The 24,715-nt window shown below is 35.2% G+C and overlaps 1 long non-coding RNA gene across 1 annotated transcript; it reads left to right on the forward strand.

Moving 5' to 3' along the window:
- Nucleotides 1-3,567: 3,567 nt before the first annotated feature.
- Nucleotides 3,568-9,679, forward strand: LOC133517132 (uncharacterized). The gene is made up of 2 exons (XR_009799333.1): nucleotides 3,568-3,802; nucleotides 9,542-9,679. It is a non-coding gene; the product is annotated as an uncharacterized LOC133517132 (long non-coding RNA).
- The last annotated feature ends 15,036 nt before the right edge of the window (nucleotides 9,680-24,715 follow it).

Consider the following 24,715-nt stretch of genomic DNA (forward strand, 5'->3'; position numbering starts at 1 on the left):
TTGATGATATAAACAGGGGTTGCATTCCTAGTTCCTTATTCCTTAGTCAAGATAATCTTTAAAATGTGAGATTACTGCTAAGTATATATTTCTTTGTAATTGTTTGTGGAAATAAACAGTTAATTTTTTTTTATTGATTTAAATAAGGGGGTTAGATACGAGTATAATAAACTTAAATATTAGGTCCCTCAGGAAGCAGTTTAGAGGGCGCCTTGTTTTATTAAAGCAATGTGATGATAAAATAGACTTGGTTATCTCTTCAAGTGGCATATGTTGGAAAGGGGAATATGGTATAAAACCATTCAACCCGAGGCATAGAAAACCCCGTGGTTTGATAGTAGTGACCTATGTAGATCTCAACTTGTAACTGCTTTCAGACTTCGCTCCGGGCACATACCACTCAATAAAGGGTCTAGCAGGCTAAGCGAACTAGAGGTGCCCTCAACTACGGATTTGGTCATTCTTTCAGGTGGTGTACTGGCCTCGACCTTCTTTTATTTAAGAGTTATTCAGGATAATGTAAAATAATCAGAGTATCATTGAAAGTGGCACATTTTGTAAACTGTTCAAGTTAGATTAACGAAACAAAATTATATTTGACAATAATAAAATAGGCTACAAAATACACATTTTTAACCCACGTCATGTACTTATACTTCATTTTGTAAATAACATTTTATTTTTCTTCAGATTTATTTTTTTACTTTTCGAGGAGGTACACCTCCAGAAAAAATATGCATGGATAGCCACTAGTACCCGCTACATACACATATAAAAATATATGCGTAAATCTTAAGTAGTTAGGAGCATATGTAAACAAAGTACTAGTGCAGGGTGTAGATAAGTTAGTATGTAGGTGTGTAACCTTTTCTTATAAACCTATTTATAATGAATCTACGATGACATGTCAACGTTGATAACATTTGACACATATTCCAGCTGCATATGTTTTATTTGCATTTTGTGTTAGAAAATGGATAACACTAAGTGTAAGTCTTGTGAAAATACATTAAAACATGTCACTTCCTACACACTTTGTAGATAACCAATGGCCCACTTTCAGAGCATGAGATATGGAACAAATAATGAAAGTAGTAAGTACTTCATGACTTTAAATGAAAACTATTTTAAACCGTTATTGAGTTTTCGTTAAAAATCATCTCTTCCGAGTAAAAAGACGGGCCGTAGGTAAGCGCTGTAAAGATACTCTCTTTTACTTTTTATGTCCATAGTATTTGTCAACCCCCCTTTTAAGTCCGTCTATTGTGACAGACGAGCAACTACGGAGCCCTACTCTGAGCATGGTTCGACTTGCGTGCGTCAACAGTCCAAAGTTTAAGAAAAAACAGTGCCAAATGAAATCCATTTGTCTCAATACTCGCAATGATGCCATAATTTACTTATGATCTTTTGGAATTGGTTATTTGTAGGTACATTGATTTTATATTTTATTTTTGAATGAATGTTTGAATTTCCAGAGTTATAAAAATACCGAGGGTACCTGTAAAAATTAAGTATATTATTATCGAATTAATTAGCATATTTTCTTTCTATATATCCATGGCGCACATGAAAATATGAAGAGGTTATCTAGTTTGTGGACGTAATTTGATTTAAATATCGGTAAATCGAGCGGACTCAGATTGGAGGCCGGGTGGGTGGATAGCAGCGAAAAAAACTCTATACAGGCAGGTCTTCTTTTTCCTATTTTTGAGGCATTAAGGTTTTTGTATAACACATTAGGGTCTGAGGCGGCCGAATTCGCTGTTTTTACGTTGAACGTTAAACATTGCTTGAACGTTGTATAAACAAATGAAGCTCTGTACACAATATTTTAGCTTGACAATTGTTCTTTAATTATGTCTACTGATATTTCAAAAGACATATAGTATCACAAGTAAATATTTTTTGCGTGAACCTTTTTCTCGAGTTAAAATCCATATAAACTCCTTTATTATGCAACGCTTAGACATGAAACTTTAGCCAATAGTGAATAATGATGTACACTTCAATTACGTCTACCGATTTATTAATTATAAAAATATTTTTTGAAACATTAATACTATTAAAATTCGTGCGTTGCGGCGTACGGGTGTCTGCGCCGGCGACGAGGGGCAGTCGCTGGTTGGCCGTCGGACGGTTAACCTGTGTCACTCGACATGACGCGCGCGCAGTTATTCTTTGTGAATTTATCGTCTGATTTTGACATTTGAGCGTTTTGAGTGATAGATACTGTTTATTTATGTTGAAAGTAAGTAAGTGAGCGAACGGACGCACTAATTTGTTTGCTTGTGAAAATTCAAGTTGTTAAGGTTAAGAACGAGGAAGGGCGGTCGAGGGAGTAGGAACGCGTGAGGTCACTCAGATAGGGGACGGCCTTTATGAACATTTATCAGGTTATACTATGTATGTACCATTTCCAATTCATTGGGTAACGATTAATAAAGTTGCTAGGAACTCAAGTTAAAAGAATATTTTGAAGAAAAATAGTAATTTTAATATTGTGAGTGTGTTTATTAGTCAAAAATTTTTGGAAATATGAATCAAATGCTAACATCCAGCTTATGTTATAATCAGTTCATCGTTATGACCTTAAGTTTGCGTCGATTTAGGCAGCAGGTAGGAAAAGATTACTGCAGAAAATAATCGAAAACTGAATTGAAATTTTGGAGTTTGTAGAGTGTAGTCCACTAAGTACTGCCAAGGTCATCAGCTCTATCTCTCCCAAGTGCTCATCGAGACGTGTCTGATGACCAAGACAACATTTGCCTCTGTTGGACCAAACGTGAGTTCCACTAGGTACTGCCAGGGTTCATACAGAGAATGAGTACTATATACTCAAAACTTATATAAGTTCAGTTTTACAGACTTTTATAAAATTACGATATTTATTCTTGTTGTTTATCTTGTTGATATATCAATCACATATATATTCATTTTCATTAACAATTTATTTAAAAAAAATTATGGCTTGTGAAGCAATAACCTTTAATTAATTTTAATTGTTAGTTTGTAGAAATAAATTGATATTAATGCAAATTAATGTTCAATGCAATTGAAAATTTATTTTCATTCAATTGTTAGTGGTTAAATTTTATTAATCTTTTCGATGTGTAATTTCTAATGGTGAATTTGATGAACGGTCTGGCCTAGTGGGTAGTGACCCTGCCTATGAAGCCGATGGTCCTGGGGATGGAATTTTAGATATTATGTTCCTGAGTTATGGGTATGTAGGTATTTGTATATTACATATATCGTTGTCTGAGTACCGACAACACAAGCCTTCCTGAGCTTACCGTGGGACTTTGTCAATCTCTGTAAGAATGTCCTATAATTTTTATTTATTAATTATTAAAAAAATTGCATTAACGTTCTACCAACACTGGTACGTACGTTACATACGTCTAACGATACTCATTAAGAGGGTACTTAAGGCAAATCTCATATATTATAGGAATATTATAGCACACAATTTCGTTCGGAGATAATCTTTCATCAAATCGGTTTATGATTAGACAAAAACTGTTCAAGTATCTTCATTGTTTTATTGCCTTATCACAGATACCGCTGGAGTGAGCCCCCGAAGAAGCCCCAAAGATCTGTCCGCCCTCGGGGTACCCAACTGGCGTGAAGTGGCGCAGAATAGCGCAATGGCGTTCTCTTGTGTCAGGGGGCCAAGATCGTGGTTACATAGGTCACTGAGCCAGTGATGTCTGTGTAGTGTATTTACTCAGCAGCGAGGTTTGTTGCTCGTGCCTTGAAATCCTCGCAACGCTCTAGATGCCATTTTTCGAACCACACGGTAAGCTTGTGGTTCAATTTTGGAATATAACGCTTGCTCGGGGGTATTTTATCACGAGAGGTTGAACAATAACTTTGCCCCCTTGTTGTAAAAGCAAATAACTATTTTTAAAATCTCTCCTGTCGCCAAATCCACCCGGAGGCAGCCTGTATAGGGTAATGCTTGCGGGATCGGGAAAGGTCCGCAAGCTAAACGCGTTAGTTTGCGTTATTCAATATCAAATATGACACTCCCGCGGGTCTCGCTGCAACAGCTTTTTACCCCTCCGGTCGGTAATGGAATCACGATATACGCGTAAATGTATTTTGTAAAAGTGTGATGAATATGCCTGGTTATTTAACATTGTCCGACCCTCCATATTGTTGGGCAACAAATGCGTTACAAATACGTTACAATGGTCATGTTATATTAATGAAGATTCATGTTATGACGCAGACACATCGTTAAAGACTTTGTCAGCTGTTTATCACTGTTCCAAGTTACCACTATTTGTAAATTGAAGATCAATGAAAATGGGTCGCATACTAAAGAAATGTTTACGCAAAATGACCCATTTTCATTGTATTTTAATGTTTACTAAACTAAAAATACATAATATATTTTGACCTTGAGAACGGATATGATTAATAAACCAAATACGAGTATGACACTTACAACTAAAAAGATTTTGTAACTTAGACAATAAAAGTTTCTAACACACGTTCAGATAACATTAAATAAGAAAAAGAAACGGGCCAATAACTCAAACGAAAAGACGGGGAACTTCGTGAAACAATAACCTCGCCCATATTTCATGTTTTCATTTCGTTGTGTCGAATATTGCTTTAGTTTACTTCCAGAGTTCGCGTAATGAGCACGTATGTTAAATATCTGGTTGTGTGCGTTCTGTCAAATAAAGTTTTCATTAATAAATAAACTGGAAACCAACATATTTTCTTACACGCTTCATTTATAAATTTGAAAATGGGCGTCATTAAATCGAGCAGCCGCGTTGTAGGGGGGGTTATTTCCATATCGAACAACATGATTGTCGAATTCCGGTATCGATTACCGGGGTAGCGTGCCATTGAGAATTATTGTTTACGCCCGGCCCGGGCACGGCAAAAAGTTACTCGGAAAGATATCGACTTCTGGAAGCAATTAAGATAAAACCCTGATGTTGGAACTACGTTGACATTATTGGCTGTTGCGGAGCCATGTGCGTATTTTAGAAAAAGGTTTAATAGTGTAGTGTAGCGATTTCATCGATACGGGTGTGTAATGCTTAATATAATTACAAAAAAACCATCATACACATGTTATAATTCCGTTTGAGATATTATAATGTTATTCTTTTTGTACGTTTCTTTTGTTATATTGTGATTTCATCTAAACTGTCATTGATAAGCCTATTGTAATATAATTGTTAATTAGTACTACATAGACATGTTTCATAATGACTTTTATTAAGTTTTACATATTTTTATAACGAGTAGTACGCAGGCCATATAATTAAATACAGATTATCATCCCACCTAACCCAAACTAAACATTTCTTTCAAGGTTTTCGATTCTGCGGGAGCCGAATCTTTGCTAGGTATTTTATTCTACGGGAGGTCAAAGTTCTAACTTAACCAAACCCTCCTTTTGCTAGGTATTCGTTTGTGTGGAGTCGTAGTCCCAACGTAACCTAACCCATTTATGTCATGCAAGTAATTTTGCCTCACAAATAATTATGTGATGTCACTTGTTAGAACAAATAATATGCTTTAGAGTATGTAATAATTATGTCAATGTATAATTGTATATTAGATGAAGTGTAAATATACCTTATGACCATTATACCAATAATAACATTATAGTAGGTATATGCCGTTAATTAGGTATTACGGTAGTATTACGTTATTAAAAATAACAATATGTCAAACTATAATATATTAAAAGTAATCGTACTCAATTTTTGTACCTACCTGTATGATGTAAGGCGAGCTGCAAAAGTACATACCCAATTTATGAATGGAGTTTATTTATAACTGCACTTTTGCAGCTGGGTGTACATTGTGGGTTTCCAACGATTAGCCATATTTTGCAAACTGATTAAACGTCATCCTACTGAACAACTCTTAGTTACCATGGGACTAACCCCGAAATCGCGGAAATGAAAGACGACCCGGGACCGACTGGCCTGGCGACGCACGATTAGAAGGGCCAACCCTAAGTAAATAGGAAGGAGCTAGACAAAAAAAGAGTTAACACACTTACAGTGAAAATTTTCATGATATAGGTAATTGTTATCAGATTGTGTTAAAACCTAAGTGGAGTTCAATAGAAGTTGCAAATGATGGTAACAAACCAATTTACCTTAATTACTCCATAACCTCGCTCTTTTTAAGAACCACTATGATTTTATCAGCTGTTTATATACCTACTGAAATCTTTTATTGAAATCAATTTCTAGTTAATACTCGTGTGTATATATATATATATATATATATATATATATATATATAATAATAAAATGCTTTATTGCACACTACAAAAAAAATGGTACAAAGTATGTAAAGGTATAAATATGTAGGTAACAACAGGCGGACTTATCGCTAAACAGCGATCTCTTCCAGACAACCTTCAGATAGAGAACCTTAAGATATATTAACTTTGCACAAACTTAGCAGTAAGAATGCATTTTTATTCCTATATGAGTTCCATATTTGAACACATGGCATGAAAACTTAGCGTAGTCCGATTTGATTGAAATTTCAGTAATAAAAATCGTAAAGAAATAATAAAATAAATATTTAGGGACAATCTTACTTAGTCTTAGGGGGTCAATCTTAACTTTTCCGGTTGCCTAATTACTGTAGGCATCGGCATCATGAATAGATGACTGAGTATGAGCTGAATTTTATTGCTAATGTCGACTCCATAGCTCGCTATTAGTCTTACCATGCGATAAAAAATCCGATACCTGCTAATTAGTCAGTTTCTGAAATCGTCCAACTCACATGAGGTCGTATTGGTAATTAAGTTTAATACTGAGCATGTCTAATCGGCTAAAGATTAAAGTCTGAGAAGGCAGATTCTAAGTAAGTTCAATTATAACGAAAGCAAATGATAACTGTGCCAAATTCAATAATGAACCCTTTTCTGATGAGGTCAGATTCTGCATACGTTTAATATTTCTAATTTAGTTAGATTTTGATCATGTTACACTCCTTTAAGTGAGATTCCTAGTGTAAGTCAATTTCATAATACGCCATGCGGATACACAGTCAACCACAATTATTTGTAGCCTATTCCAACGAGATATGCAATAACAATATTAGTTACAGTATGGTGCAAAATTGCATGAACACTTTATTAATGAATTCCTTCTGTTACTTATTAATAGTGCAAACATGCATTAAAATTAAACACTATACGCCAAAATCAGAGTCGTGAGCGTGGCAATATGAACCTTACTTGAAAGCAAGAAGGTGACTTTGACAGCGAACGCCATAACACCTTTAGGCGTTGCTGGCGTAGTAGGTACGGCATTGTTCTTGGCGAGTGGCGAAAATACGATATAATACTATATGTACGAGACGGTACATGAGAAATTATAATGACGTCTGTCAAAAGGGGTCAATTCAATGTCAGTACAGAACTAACCACAAGCGCTAACGATATATGAACCCTTAAGTTTACATCTATAATGTAGTGTAATAATAAATGAGTGGAAATATAGTTCATTTTCAATATATATAAATATGTTTCATTAGTGCCTTAACATATTTTGGTCCTTCGAACCGGATTTTTAAAGCACATGACAGTGAATCACCCAAATACAGATCATTGATATTCTGTTTGAGTGGCAATGCCACCTCAAATTTATTATCCTTTAAGACTACAGTCTCCTGAAATATTGTTTCAGCTAACTCTTGTACAGAACTAACCACAAGCGCTAACGGTATACGAACCTTTAAGTTTACATCCATAATGTAGTGTAATAATAAATGAGTGGAAATATAGTTAATTTTTCAATATATATAAATATGTTTCATTAGTGCCTTAACACTATAAGACAAAATAATTTATTTGTATTATATCATGAACAAACTAAATAAAACAACAAACGAGTAAATCAACTATCACGCAACTAAAAGACTTGAATTTAATTCTATGAATGTTCTTTATTTTAGAGCAGGAGATAAAAAAATACTGATTTCTGATTCACTAGTGCTGCTTGAATCGGACAATATATTCGGATTTGAACTCGAAGTTGGTTAAGAATCAGTAACAACATCATCAAGACCTCTCCTCATATCTCTTTCAAAGCTCATATACGATGCTTTCTTCAGAAAATCTTACAAACCAATACTGTTTGACTTTACATCGTCAATTTATTGGTTTACGTCAAGTGTTATCTTACTTTCTAGCCAACTGTACTTAACATTCACATAAGTCATTTAATGTTAAATAATTAAGACACATACTTATTATGAATTCGCTCTAATTCGATTCAGACATAATAAAGAAACATACTTGGTTAGAATTTGGTTTCTAAAGAAACGTTTCTCATTTGAATTTGTCCTTGTTTCCAGTCTAACCTACTACGAAAAAACTCCCTAACCTACTCAGAATCTGATCTCCCAGAAAAGTACTAAATAAAAATTTGCTGAATATAAGTATAAGACATGTTTAGAAACTGACTCACTCCTAATCCAACCTAATAAAAACATTATCTACCCAGAAGCTGACTAAATAAGAAACTGGAAAAATCAGGATTAAACCTATTTCGAATTGGGTAACCTCCGCCAAAACCCTTCTTAGACAGTAGTCTTGTCATATTAAATAGGTAATAACTTCTCCCTATTAACATTCCTCGGAAAACCGCATCATAAAGCTTCAGAACTTTGGACTGCTGTAATACTATTTTGGTAAAGACCCAGCCAAAGTTAAAGAATCTGGGACAAGTCGCTACTAGTCGTAAAAACGGACGCTCTTTATTAAGGCTGCCGATTACCGGAATCATCGTGTAAGGGTCGTGTCGGGGCGGAATCCCGATACTTAATTAAAGGACACTGGCTTAATTGACAACCCTTGGTTATCCTCGATCTATGTCACACGCTTTTATTTAATTTATACTCCGTATTAACCACATTTTTAACTTTTTGCATAACTACCATCTGTAATCTATTTTGTTTATCATTGATCTTGCTTAGTTCTATGTGCCTTGTATGTTTTTAAGATTTTTTCTAGTTATAATAAATAAAGCATACATCAAGAGTTTAAGTAGTTAGTTTTCACCGGCCTATAAAAAACTTCCAGTTATATGCTAGGTATAGGTCCCAAACTTTGAACGTAATGGTTAGGACTACTCAAGGAACGCCATACCATGCTAGACACGTTTTAATTTTTCCGAAGATGCAGGTTAGGTAGTGATGTTTTGTTCGCTGAATAAGAAACTGATAAATAGGTCAAACACATGCATAAATCATCAAAAGTTAAAGATACAGGAGCCCATTTTTTGGTTGACCGGACGGTCTCGATCCAAATTGTGACAGGTTGCTTCTTTACTTTTGGGAGCAGAGATATTAAATTATATTTTATTAGTAAATGTAGTTCTAAGTGCCGCGATTTGAAAAAACATTTTATTTCATATAAAAATAACTTTTAGAATTAGTCTTTAGAGGACTGATCTCATCGAGAGACAAGCGCATGCCTCAGATTTAACAATATATTCTTGCTGGAATTTTTGATTGATAACTCTATTTTCAGCTACACCACCGTTCAGGATCAGCAGCTTCGATATCAAACGCTTCAACTCCAAACAAGACTCCCGATAAAACTTTGCTGTCCCGCAAAATTTCCAGAGCGATACCCAAGGATGTTGCAAATAAATGATAAATTATTGAAGTTCCCAGATTCTATTCACTTCATTATCTTGCCTTTGTATTATTTATAAGGGAAACATGGGAGTTGTGTGAAATTATGTGCGATGGGAGTTGGATTATTTTGTTTGACGTACAAGGCGTCCTTTCACTTACCCACGGATTTAGTTAAGACTGGGTCCTGGGCGTCCTCATTAGGAGAATTGTGTTTTTGTAACAAACCAATAATTTCTGTATAAATCAGTATATCGTTACTCTGTATACCATAGCATATAAAATAGCTAAGTGATATAGCCGAGAGATTTTAAAAAACATAATAAAAAAAGAAAAAAAAACATGTAGGTACAGTCAGCATCAAAAGTAGCGGATCAAACAACGCTTCAAAAGTTTCTACCATTCTGGAACAGCTTAACAAAAAGTGATGGTTCTATATGTAGAACAATTTAGGCTCTAAAATATATACTTCTGGATGTGAATTTTACAGATATACCTACATTTAGAAAATTTATTCGGAATATCAGATACTTTTGGCGCGTTGTTTCATCCGCTACTTTTGATGCTGACTGTACACTGTACATTCATTATTTATATTGAAAAGGTATTGTTGCTTAACTTTTAATTGATTCGTTAATGATATTTAAAACCGTCATGTAGTACGAGTATGACAGTGGTTTATTGTTGTTTTGAAAGTAATTTCTAGAATTGTATTAATTCTTTGGAAAAATCGAACAGTAATCCGGGAAATGCCGAATCCCAAGCTAATTCAAATCGTATTTGTCACTTCAACATAAAAACTTTATAAGCCTTATCATACTTTGCTTGACATCCTATTTGGCGAATCCCTGAAAGTAGCGAAGCGCAAACAAAACTCAAAGGCGCAAAGACAATACTAACATATCACAAAGTAGAGAAGCGCAAAGTAAGAGCATTTGCTTGCCAAGTACCAGTGGCGCAAACACCGGGAGAACAGGAACGTGAACATGCGGCTAAAAACATTGCAAGTACCTAAATAACAACGAGGGATTACGAGCTCTTAGTCGTCTACATAACGTAGCTTATATCTTGAAATGGTTAGGCGTCGAAAGAAAAGGCAGATGCTCACATTTATTCTCAGTCGGAATGCCGCTGTACTGTGATATGCTAAGCAAAAGGTAAGTAAACAAATTGGAAGAGAAACATTATAAGACCAAAATGTTTGGTATGGAAATATTTGAATAAGCCAAATTTTACTTCAGAAGAATGATTATGTAATAGATGTTTCTACATTTATTATTATTGCAGTGTCGTAGCTTTTTACCCGGAAAGCCGAGTATTCTGAACGGATTTTCGTGGAAGTTTTTGCATTGAATTATCAAAATAATCAATAACAATGCAATATGTTTTGCCGATTTCGACAAAAATAATTAAAATTATTTTTATTTTTCCATACAAATAAAGCTTAATGTGCATTTTTAAGTTAACGGCCCTCAACTATGTACACACACATTATACGTGTAGTTATACCTACATGTTTTTTCATACGTACGTACGTAAATAAGCTTTAAGACCATCATTTAATACAGAATTATGTAGGAATACTCGGAAATTTTATTTCTGGATATATTTCTTTATATAAATGTCCCTGAATGCTAAATAAGACAACCGTTTATTATATTATTAAGGAAATTTATTATATATTGAATGAAATCGCATTTTAACTAAGACATTTTTGAAAATTGGCTAAAATTAAAGTAAGGGTAACTAACTGGGTTTTACAATAACATATTTATCTGTATAAATATCTGCTCTAGACTGAAGCGACGCATTGTTATTTATAAATTGCTATCATACTTGACGTTAAACTCCTCCTTGGCAATGGATAATTGGCTCATCGAGCGTGTACACCGAGAAAACTCTGCTCAACTTGACTCCAACTTGAACATAAGTTCGTACCAAGAGCCGAGGTGAATAAACAAGCGTATTTGGAAGTGAAACTATGTGTTGCAAGAATCTGTGGCCGACGTGGATGTGTGAATTTAATACGCGCGTATATAACGGGATGCTCTGCAATAGTGGATCAAAATCGTATTTTATTTCCTAGGCATAATATAATACGTAGTTGATTATTTGAGTACATTGTACACGGCTTTCGGCATACAGATTCGAAGAGATAGAAAGTTTTAACATGTTAGGCTTAAACTCCGTTTATTAACCGACTTCTAGATTTCAAAAGGAGGAGTTTCTCAATTCGGTTGTATGGTTTTTTAATTTTTTGTTATTTCATAACTCCGTCATTACTGAACCAATTTCGGAAATATATTTTTTTGATTGAATTTATATATAAACAGATTGGTCCCGTTTTTGTCAAAGCTCAGTTCTGATGATGGTATCCATGAGGAATCGAGGGAACTCTTCAACTGTGAAAGGCATACATATAGTGATTTTTGTATTTTCAACAACAAATCAAGCAATATATAACATTTAAAAAGTGACATTTGATGAAGTGGAACTGCTGATGCTGATCAGAATGGAACTCTTCAACGACGCATAGTTCTCGTTTGGCGATCTGTCCTCTTCGGTTTGTTTGTTAAGAAAATTAGATTTTCCAGACAATTTTTTATCAAGTTTGAGTTCTGACGATGGTGTCCATGAGGAATCGAGGGAATTCCTCAAATGTTTAAGGCATATATCGTCAGGTGTCAAGCAAAACTCAATAGTTATCATGACAAATTCATATCCATTATGAACCATATTACTACTAAATTCGCATTATGGCACTCCAGCAGACGGCTGAGATCAGCCGTTATCAACTCCACGCTTATTTTAGCGCCAGTATTACGAATTATATTACTTAGACTAAATATTTTGTTTCATTTATAAATATCCGAAATTATCCGCAATATTTGAATATTGGGATAGTACAAATTTCATTATTCGAACTATCCGAATAATAAAATCGGATGGATATTGCAAATCCTAGTTACATGTGAACAACAAAAGTTTCAATGAGCGCAAATTCGCTGCTGTTTTGGCATTTTTGTTTATATAGTGTAACTTTAATTAGCTATATCCTTAATAGTATTCTTAAGTCCTCAGTCCTCAATAATAATATTTTTATAGATAATAATACTTTACTAAAAATATCGTTCAGTAAGTTACCTTTACTTAAACATCATTTGCCTTGCAAATTGTATTGAAACAGCCATCAGACTCTTGGTGGTGACATCCGGTATGGAACAAAAATAGTGTAATTTGCTTGTTTATAAACCGATTTTCAAAATGTTAATGGATTTTTATACATTTTTAAGGTTGATTTTTGTTTAATTATTTTTTAGTAATTAGAGAGAGTTCTCAATTCTTTTAAGCATACTTATAGCCATTTTTATTATTTTTATATTTTCTAATAATTATCTGGTGCTTTATTTCATGCATGGTGTGCAATAATTTATTTTAAATACAGCCGCATACCCTATTGTATCTTACCAGTCAACCATAGGGAAAATCTAAAATGTGTCAAGGTGGGTGCAGTAACAAAAATAAACATTTTACCTCCTTTTGTACATAATTAGGCGTAGGACGCTGTCTTTTTAATGTCATTGTATGAAATCCAAAATCAACAATAATCTTTCTTTCACCGGTCTCCCTCATTAAAGTCGTTTTTGTTTTCTTTCTTCTCTTCTCTTATCTTTTTTTCATCGTACCAACCCAAACTGAAAAGCTTACCTAATATTAGCTATTAGATCCACTATATTATTTTTATGACACCTCTTTTAACGTTCTATTTTCTCAATAGAAATAAAAAAACACTTAACGGCTTTTGTAACGTCTATCGTCACTATTTCAAATATGATAGATAGCTACTTCATAAAAACTGGGCTCTTGATTGTATTTACAACTCTCTAATTTGTTAGCATCCCGAAACATTTTCCAGCGGCATCAAAATTTATAAACAGCTAGGCTCTGTAAATTCTTGCTTGTTTCTTAGAATCCGGCGAAGTTTCGCCCGCGATTTATTCATGACTTGGCCAAATATTTGATTGATTACTGTGTCTAAAGCAATCAGGCCTTCGATAAACTTGCAGACCACTTCATTTAGGGAAAAAGACCCTTGTTTAAATCGGAGCGGAAAGTGATGAGGCTGTTTTTGCTTAGTAAGTACAAAATACACTATTTATTAATCTGATAACACTATTTTCTTAGCGCGTTAACTTTTGCTTCGTTTCTGTTTTAGTAATTTTAAAACACGTTTTAGTGATTCTAGCTGAAACTTCACGAAGAAAATAAATGTTCAAAGCAATAGTTACTCAAATTCCAAAATGATTTTGTACGCGGCTGCGCATACATGAAGTTCTGTTAGCGCTATTTACAAATACAAAATACAAATACTTACTCTTCATTGCACACCTCAAAAAAAAAACAATACAGAGACAAAACAGTATCAGAAGTAGAGGTAAACAACAGGCGATGTAGCGGTAGGCGGCTATTTATTTCTTACGCAAGGAGACTTTGTTTCCAAAAATATTTTTTGTACAAAAAAAATGAATACCTGACTGTACTTTTTAGGGTTCCGTACCCAAAGGGTAAAACGGGACCCTATTTACTAAGACTCCGCTATCCGTCCGTCCGTCCGTCCGTCCGTCTGTCACCAGGCTGTATCTCATGAACCGTGATAGCTAGACAGTTGAAATTTTCACAGATGATGTATTTCTGTTGCCGCTATAACAACAAATACTAAAAAGTACGGAACCCTCCGTGGGCGAGTCCGACCCGCACTTGTCCGGTTTTTATTCAACAGGCGACTAATACTTATCGAGGCAAAATTGCAGTATACAATAAGTTTTTGGCAACATTTTCATTTTTAGTACTCTTAGTAGCTTTTAGTAGCTGTTATCGCTGACTACTTTCCTTTTAACAGGCAACTAATACTCATCGAGACAATACTAAAAACCCCAAACACCATTAGGTTGCGTTATTTCATCACAGAGTTCCTATGGCCACCTTCTGTCTCTATCATCAGATCAGCTCGATGGTGCCATAATATTACAATGTCACCCGATTTACATATGCTTGCAAATTTTCAGCTCACTCAATCAGTCAGAAATCGGGAAGTGGTCAAAGGGTGTAGCAGGATAGCCTAGGAAAAATTGCCCCCAGAGATTTTGGGCCGAAACTGTAATCAAACGATGCCTTTTGGGGAGGTTATACTCTGCACAAAGTTTCATCCCTCTGTTACCCCCTGGGGGTGAAAAACACCCGATTAACCCCAAAACTGTTTTAATTAATTTTTCCTAAACTATGAAAGTGACGAATTTCAAATTTCGTACAAATATTAATAAGACTAAAAGCTATGTGCTAAAAAAATATTAATCCCCTAACGATTGAAATTCTTGTAAAAAAAAACAAAAATAAAAAAAGAATCAACCTGTATATCAAGTTAGGCTCATGGTACCACACCATTTTTTTTTTCATAAATGAACCAGTTTATATTCTACATGATACAAAAGTTTCATGGACCTACTCCAGAAGGAACATTGCGAAATTAATATGTATTGGCTCTTTGGTGCGTACTATTCATTGAACTCTCACAAAGAGCCTTGCATTATTAATAAACAATGGCTTGCGATCGGACCGCTGGCGCTGCTCGTGCCCGATTTGAAAAAGGTGGGGATAAAGAAGTATGAATCAAACTCATTTGTATTTATAAAAACATTTTTAGGGTTCCGTAGTCAACTAGGAACCCTTATAGTTTCGCCATGTCCGCCTGCCTCTCTGTCTGTCTGTCTGTCCGAGGCTTTGCTCCGTGATCGTTAGTGCTAGAATGCTGAAATTTGGCATGGATATATAAACCAATAAAGCCGACAAAGTCGTACAATAAAATCTAAAAATTTAATTTTTTTGAGGGTACCTCCCGTACACGTAAAGTGGGGGTGAATTTTTGTTTTTTGCTTCAATCCTACAGTGTCGGGTATCGTTGGAAAGGTATTCTAATAGGGGTCTTCAACAAACATTTTTTGATTAAGTGAATATATTCGGAGATAATCGCTCCGAAAGAAAAAAAATGTTTCCCCCCCCCCCTCTAACTTTTGAACCATAGGACCAAAAAAAATTTAAAAAATCGTGGAAGTAGAGCTTAAGAAAGACATTAAATGAAAACTATAGCGGACATGATCAGTTTAGCTGTTTTTGAGTTATCGCAAAAAGTTTCCCCTTCATAGTAAAAAGACATACTTTAATTAGGTACTGATTATGCAAATTTGCCTATTTGTTTAACTCACGTGAAAGGTACCGTTTCATCCCTTGGTTAACAATTTACTATACTTTAAGCTCCAGTTTAGCTTATTGTGACGGAAGAGTAACTACGGAACCCTACACTGAGCGTGGCCCGACATGCTCTTGGCCGGTTTTTTTAAATTATTTTGTTTGCGGGTCCGAGACGTTGCGTATTAAGCATGATACGAGTATAATGATTAGTAGCTACGAAATAGTACGTTTATTTTAATTTCGCAATGTTCCTTCTGGAGTAGGTCCATGAAACTTTTATATAATATAGAATATAAATTGGTACATTTTTGAAAAAAAAAAATGGTGTGTGTACCATGAGCCAAACTTGAGATCCATGTACAAATGAGTTTGATTCATACTTCTTTATCCCCACCTTTTTCAAATCGGGCACGAGCAGCGGTCCGATCGCAAGCCATTGTTTATTAATAATGCAAGGCTCTTAGTGGGAGTTCAATGAATAGTACGCACCAAAGAGCCAATACATATTAATTTCGCAATGTTCCTTCTGGAGTAGGTCCATGAAACTTTTGTATCATGTAGAATATAAACTGGTTCATTTTAGAAAAAAAAAATGGTGTGGTACCATGAGCCAAACTTGATATACAGGTTGATTCTTTTTTTATTTTTGTTTTTTTTACAAGAATTTCAATGGTTAGGGGGTTAATATTTTTTTAGCACATAGCTTTTAGTCTTATTAATATTTGTACGAAATTTGAAATTCGTCACTTTCATAGTTTAGGAAAAAATAATTAAAACAGTTTTGGGGTTAATCGGGTTTTTTTCACCCCCAGGGGGTAACAGAGGGATGAAACTTTGTGCAGAGTATAACCTCCCCAAAAGGCATCGTTTGATTACAGTTTCGGCCCAAAATCGCTGGGGGCAATTTTTCCTAGGCTATCCTGCTACACCCTTTAACTTCTAAGATTTGAACCACATATACTACTACAAAGTCAAATAAAAGCTTGTTTAGCTAAATAAAATTATTATGCTTTTAGAGTTTCTTATATAGTATAGGAATAAATTGCAACTACCTCAAACCAAACTACAAATGTGTAGAAATAGTCCACATTACAAATGTATCCTAATAACTAATAAAATTCCAGACTCGATTAAGCAAGAACCTGAAAATGCGACCTTCAAAACTAAATTAGAAATATTATTACTCGATAATTGCTATTATTCAGTTAATGACTTTTTTGATGATAATTTATAATTTCTATTTTATTTTTAATTATTACTGTACTGACTATTTATTTATCCATACAATTGTAACATATTTAAATGTATTATTAATTTAAATTTTGTGAATTTGTAAGTTCGAATGATGATCGTGATGAATAATTTTATTTTATAATGATTAGCTTAGATTTGTAAGATATTAGTATATTGTTGTTGTATGTCCTCAAAGGGCGTCATGGACTGACTTACTGAATTGTATTGCAACACCTTAATAATTTATGTACATGACCATACAATTAATAAGTGAAATGAAACGAAACAAAATATATCATCAGATCTCAGCTAGATGGTACCATAATATTGCATTGTCACCCAACTAACATTAGTATGTGAAGTTTCAGCTCAATGGAATAATCGGAAGTGCGTCTAATTAAGCTTGCAAGATTTTACCCGAACATACATACATACAAACATTGCAAGTTAAATACAAGCTTTTAATAAAACTGCCACTATCAATTCCTATGGCTAAGCTCTTTACGTATCAAATATCATTAATATCACAAAAATAAAAAAGAAGAAGAAAGAAACAAGGTAGTTATTGTTTTTCTATGTATTTCCGTAAATTTTATTAATTTATTGTTTCGACATATCGTTGTGATAAAAAATTTATAAACAGACTAGCTTATACGGTGGGACTTAGTCAATTTGTGTAATAATGTCCTATAATATAAAAAAAAAAAAAAAATAATGTCCTATGATATACCCGTAACTTCGTCAGCGTGGAATGATGATGATGATTAATATATATTATCTTGTGCTTTTTCGGGCCAGTCGGGCCTCCAACTATCTCCATACCAAATTTCGTTTAAGCGTTTACTCGTGCAGTGGCTATAAATAAACAGACAGAGTTACATGCTAATATTAAAGGGATTAAGGTCAACCAGGACAATTGCAACTACGGGGTAAATGTAACTAGGTACTAAATATAGAAATACAAGAAGTGAGTCAAGTGAGAGAGCTATAGCCGTTTATTCCATGGATGAACTCTTTATGACTGGCGAAAGTGTGGCTCTAGCTCTAAACCCACTTCGAGTATTTTGAGAGTAGTTGCATTTGGCTCATAATTGCAGTTACCCCGGCTGACCTAATGGATATAGGGAGTTTTATAAAACCTACAAAAGATGGCCATACTCTAGGTACTGTCGACGTCAAAGATATTTTTACACTTTTGCACCTTACTCCCTTGTAATAAGGCTAAAAACGTAAAATAAAGTATCTTTGACATTGACCATACCATTTTTCTCAGTCCTATGACATGTCCGCGGTTTAGTAGTTATTATGTAGCTACCAACCAGCCAGTAGCACAACCATGTATACAAGATGTTTGCCTAATCAAAATTGGGCGAGTAAGTGAACATCACAAATTATTTACATATAACATATAGGTAAGTTTGATACTAGGTACCACGATATTTATTTTATAGATTAATAAAACTCCGTTCCAATTTAAAGAACTAGCCGGGAATCTAACGTGGTAAGATCTTTAAAAACAATCTAAAAATTGCTTTATTGCGGAAATTAATATTCAAACTCAATCCCCCACAATCACATTACTTTTGAATACAACCAATTGGAAATGTCAACATTTCCCATTAAATTTCCATTTAAATGATTACACGGATAATTTCTAAATCTTGTTTAATTCATCGACCGTATTGGATTCACACACTGTAGATATGTATAGGCTTTTAAAAATAAACGTTAATCTCTTGTGTTTCCTGTTTTCCCTCCCCTTTGTTCTATACAAATAGAACACCCTATATGGGATCTAATAATTTTCAAGATTGATTTTTGATCAGTGAGAAGTGCACTGGGGATCATCTCGAACTCATGCTTCCCTCAGGCAAGTGCATAGACTAACAAGAGATAAGTACTTATCCGCCGTGGAAGCCTAGTGGATCACTTCACTATCATACTTGTATCGTCCACTGAGCATACTTATGTGAGAAATTCATCGATGGTTCTTCATAATGGTCGTTTTGTTAAAACGCCCTTCTATCTACACGCTATTGTCAATAGATAATATTATATTATGTACTTTATACGTACAACTTTGCAGTTGTGATCGGATAAGGCTTCTGCTTTATCCTTGCTTTCTCATTTAGAACATTATGATTGAATAATTTATTAGTACAAACCATAATTAATTAGCTCCTTAAATCATTATAAATTAAATTTGGCTCCTATTTTACCAACATTTGTATTGATGCTTTACTGCACAACGAATAACAATTTCAAAGTCACTCAATATTTTACAGTATTCTCGCGTAATGTTTTTTGTGTCCCCCTTTAATGTCGTCGTGAAATTATGTCATGAAATCATGGAAGTCGATTATCCAAAATATCTTAAAAAGTTACTGGCTAGATCTTGACATTAATTGGTAGTAGTTTTTTAATACCTTATTTTAATTTAGTTTGGATAAAGTCAGCTAAATTAACGGTAGTGGGTTGTGACACTGTATGTTTTGCGTGGAAATTTCAGTTTAACGTTTTTATAATTGTCTTAAATAAAATATTTTTTGTGTGGCAAGGAAGTCATTGAGGTGGCAACGATACCTGACAACGATACAGTGACAACTAAAGTTAAATCTAAAGTATATACTAAATTTAATATATCCCCCCCCCCCCCCCCAGAAATGGCCGCGAAAACCAAAGTTCATTTATTTACGTCATTGTCCATATTTAAGTCACCGACATTTTCAACACAATTGGTAAAGTACTGGCAGAGCAAATTAGCTGTGACATACAGATAGACAAACAGACGCATGCACGGGTGATTCTATAAAGGTTCTGTTTTTCCTTTTAAGTTACGGAACGCTAAAATGTATTTATTTACGATTTGATTAGCAGGCTGAATCTTATCAATCTTAATTTATCAAGAAAAATACACACACAGTGTTGAGAGATATAGGGGTTTACTCGCACTCCGCAAACTCCTATGATTGGCCATCGTTTGATCCCTATTGAGCGCGACACCCTGTATAAAATTTTAAGGCCTAGGTAATCTAGTCTACGATACGTTTAAATACAGAATTAATTTATGTGTCAGCAGTTTAAGTACCTTAAGTAGCCGTCTTAGGTTTAAAAAGCTGAAGTTAAGCTCAATAAAGTCTCGGTGTACTTTATTGAGCCTGCTCTCTTAAGGCTCAACTTTTACGGCTTAATTTTGTTTTCTCTAACCTAAAGCTTTTAACATTTTTTTATAATATCCCCTATAGATATCGCGGGCCATCCTCTGGGAGCAGATGTGTACTGTAATAAAAATATTTCATCATTTTTACGCTCGGAAGGTGTTGAAGGAAAAAATGTCTGTCATAAATTTCACATTAGGCCGTTCGCTCACTGGGGTAATCGTCGAGCCATCGGTCACCTTGGGATTTGTCCCGAAGACTAGAAGTGATGTCCTCGAACTATGTGTTAAGATGCTTTATGCCTTAATTTTAGTAAAAAATATTTAAGTTCTAGGTATAATATTTAGAACGAGATTAACGACCTCGGTGCCTCTGAATAAAACTTTTGCAATTTTAATGAAATGATTTCACTCGTCACGTTACTTCGCAATTAGTATGGATGTGATCGTGCGACCTAAGCAAAATCGTCAAATCCGTGAAGTATGTAGCACGTTAGGGCATCAGTATCATCGTCAAAAATTTCAACATAGGTAGACATTTAAAGTCTTGGCCTCCGGTTTTCGCCGTAATTTGTGAAATGTGTACAGACAGCGTTATAAGTATAAAAATGTTTCTATCATCCTTTACAATGAAAGGTACGGAGCGTATGACGTCAATGGGAGCCATCAAGACCTTAAATGAGCAAAAATTAAGTTTCCATTACATTTCCTATACGTTATATATACTACATTCCTGGCCGGGTGCCCAAGGTGGGGTGACGAAGCTTTTGTTCAGAAGTCCGTGCTTCTACTTTGGATTCCCATCATTCACAACTTCAAAGTGAAAGCACACTTAGACTTGTGACTTTGTCATATCATTTTATATGGGGACAGTGATCGTGTTAAACGAAATTTGAGTGAGTCCTGACTAAGCTTTTGAGTTGAAGAAGTGATGTCTTATCTTAAGGAACGTTATTCTGTTTTTTAAATATTTATTATATATGATAATAAATGATATGACCGCTCGCGCTTATTGGTGCGTAGAAAATACTTTAAGATCCGTGTTATTCTTATTAGCATATAATTTATGCGCATTTTTTAGTTTTACTACTTTTTGCTGGTAATTGAATGAATAAATATCCGTTGAAAATTGTTATGTGCCTAAGCTACTAAATAGTACATTAGTATAGAGGCCGGGAAACGAATGGTTGCAGGCCAAGTAGATACAAACGGATAGGGATACGTCTTGCTGAGATTTGTATAGTGCCTTTCTCAAACTTGCAATGAAACAAAAATAAATATTGTAAATTTATTTTATTCCTAGGTTTACACGGCTAAAAACAAATAACGGATCTTCTTTACATTTCATTTTCACTCATCGCACCGGATACGTAGTATTTTCGGACCTAATTTGAAGTAAGTCAATGTCAACATTTCATTGCAAGTTTGAGAAAAGCACTATAAAAATATAATATAGATTATAATGTTTGCGGTAGGCACGTTTGTTGAATCTTAGGCCAAAGCTGAAGTCGGCACTGTTCTTTAGCCAACTCCTTGTTGTAGTTCAAATATCTTAACCTTAAGTAATTCCAACTAAAATAAAGATTACCTACGAATGACGTTTAATAGATTTAATATTGTCGAGTGTTAAACTCTCATAGAATTAAAGTACCTACCTATATTGTTTTTAAGGTACCTATATAAGTTACTAAAACTACATTAGTAGTTAGTTAAAATATCTGTGGATTATTCATATTTCAGTTTAAACACACTCCTTTAAAATGTCCCTATTAATATTTATTTATTGACCGCAGCGTAAGCGAAGGTCTACGTTTCGACTCGGGTAGTCTGCTTTCGTATGTCCGCATGTTCTCCTCTACAGGTCGCAATTCTCAACCGATTCACGTGAAATTTGGTGACCATGTTTTTTTTTTTTTACGTCGATTCAGTTTTTTTATAGCGGAGTTACGGTACGTAGCATCTAAATAAGTAGCAGTATCGATATCATACGAGTTTCTTCCTTATGAGACATGATTACACATATACCGCGAGCCAGGAACAGATTTCCATGACCAATCGCCTCCCGGGTGAAAACTCGTATAGTGGTAAACGGCTATGTATGATGAACCCTCGTGGACGTCAGCTGCCGCTCCTTTGGTGGATTGAGGAATGGCAGCCACCAAAACAAGTAAAAAAAAATTTTTGTCATCGCCTCCCGACATTTTGTCAATACTACTACCTACTACTACTACTTTGTCTTTGTACTTTGTCAGATAACAGTTCAGATGCTATTGTTCAATTAAATAAACCGTTAGCCGGTTGTATCACGGTGGTAAGAACGTCAGCTGGTCGCATGAACATGTAAAAATAAGCGCTTTACTTTTTATGAGAGTAATAAAATACGAAACTTTGCAAGTAGCATTCCATCAGGCGTTACGCATTACGCATACTTTGCGGATATAAAGTGGTAAGGCACGTATTTTTTACATGTTCATGTCATCCTCTGACGGTCTTTCCACCGCGATATAACCGGCTGGTTGTTTTTTTAATTCATGATAGCATCTTAACTATCATGTGACAAAGTATCAGCCGGGAGGCGATGACTGACGATATATACTCCTGGCCCGCCTTTGTGAAAAATTCAGATATTTTAGAACGCTGGTTTAGGGGGTATTTTGATATTTAGGTTATACTCGAGAATAAGTAGTCTTATTTCACCGTAGCACATATATCCTTTCGTGGCTCAATTGGAATACACTCGCTTTGCAATTGCGAGGTTCTAGGTTCTAACCTCGGTTCCCGAACAATGATTTCTTTTGCACTTTAATTTCCTTTTTTTTTATTAGAGCGCTGGTAGCCTAGCTGTAAGAGCGTGCGGTCGCGTGTGCAAACCCCGGTTCATACCAACATGTTTTTAGGAACGTATATACGAAATATCATTTCATATTTACCAGTCGCTTTTCGGTGAAGGAAAACATCGTGAGGAAACCGGACTAATCCCAATAAAGCATAGTTTACCCTCTGGGTTGGAAGGTCAGATGGCAGTCGCTTTCATAAAAACTAGTGCCTAAGCCAAATCTTAGGATTAGTTGTCAAGCGGACCCCAGGCTCCCATGAGCCGTGGCAAAATGCCGGGACAACGCGAGGAAGAGGAGGAATTTCCTATTTGTCGCAGGGCTCCGGTTCGATCCCCTGAATTGTAACTTGTTGTATTTTGTTTTGCATTACAAATTTTTCGTATTAGTGATTGAGTAAGTAAGCGGGAGTTAACCGTATTCGTTTAAGTTATTTTTGTCTGAACTTTTTTCAGCCGTTACAATTAAGGAGACGGACAGTTGTGCAGGCGAAAGCATGTCCAAAATTTTCCGGAGCAGTTTTTTCACTTAGAATTATTTATCAACTTTGGCTTTTCTATACGGACGTCGTTGCATTATCATATCTAAAAGAGGGAAACAGTTTTCTAACATTTTCCCCGGCAGTGCTTTGAGATGGCTGTCGCGGCAGAAATGTACGGTACCGCTCGTGGCATTATTTTTGACAATTTTGGTGTACATATATTACTAACCTCCGGCGATGCCTGCTATAGGTCTCGTCTACAAAAATGCAGGGCACGAATTTCACACACACACACAGTGTTCCGACGATTTATTATATATCTAGGTACTGTAGATATTTTAGGAAAGGTATTCGGTATTCGATATAGAAAAGTGTGATTTATCGGATAAAATTACCAAATCCTATAGAGATAGAACACTACAGATTGAAGCTCTAAAGACCCTCCGGAAGGCTTTTGCAAAAGAAGATAGAGGTAGTTATACTTTTACAATTCAGGGGATGACTGACTGACCGTGGGCGTTTGGAAACGGGAAGGGGAGTATTTTCTCTTCCATTCCCATTCTGTAAGCTGGTAGATTACCAGTCAGCGGCCGCATATTTGTATAAACACACATCAGTTGAACAGCTGCTTGCAACTTTGCTGTGGGGTATTTAGAGCGCCAATATAGGTCCAGACTGGATTAAAATGGTCAGTTTTTGACTTGTGTGGTTTTGTTGCACGGTGAGACAGCCCTATTCAATTTTGAGGTCGTTTACTGAAAATAGGTCGATTGGCTTTGTTTGAGTATCTTCCCAATCATGCTCTACCCGTTCCTCGCCTTTCGGTTGAAATGGTCGGATTTGATAACTGCACTGTCACAAAAACTTGGCGTCCTAAAAGCTTACATGTTCTAGGAGTCAGTGTCCACTTACGTTTATATGGGTGGTCGCCATCCATAAGTCGCAGGGGGGTATTAAAGGTAACGTTCGGATTCCCGACCGCAGCTGCACTACTACCGCAGTTTTGGAGCATGACAATATTTTTCGCTACAGGCGACTGCATAGTATTGCAGCGCTACATGACTGCAGGAAACGTCAATTTTTAAATCAATTTATGACAGCCGGCAGTATTGTCGC

This window comes from Cydia pomonella, chromosome 4 (genome assembly GCF_033807575.1).
Source record: "Cydia pomonella isolate Wapato2018A chromosome 4, ilCydPomo1, whole genome shotgun sequence".
Lineage (NCBI taxonomy): Eukaryota > Metazoa > Arthropoda > Insecta > Lepidoptera > Tortricidae > Cydia > Cydia pomonella.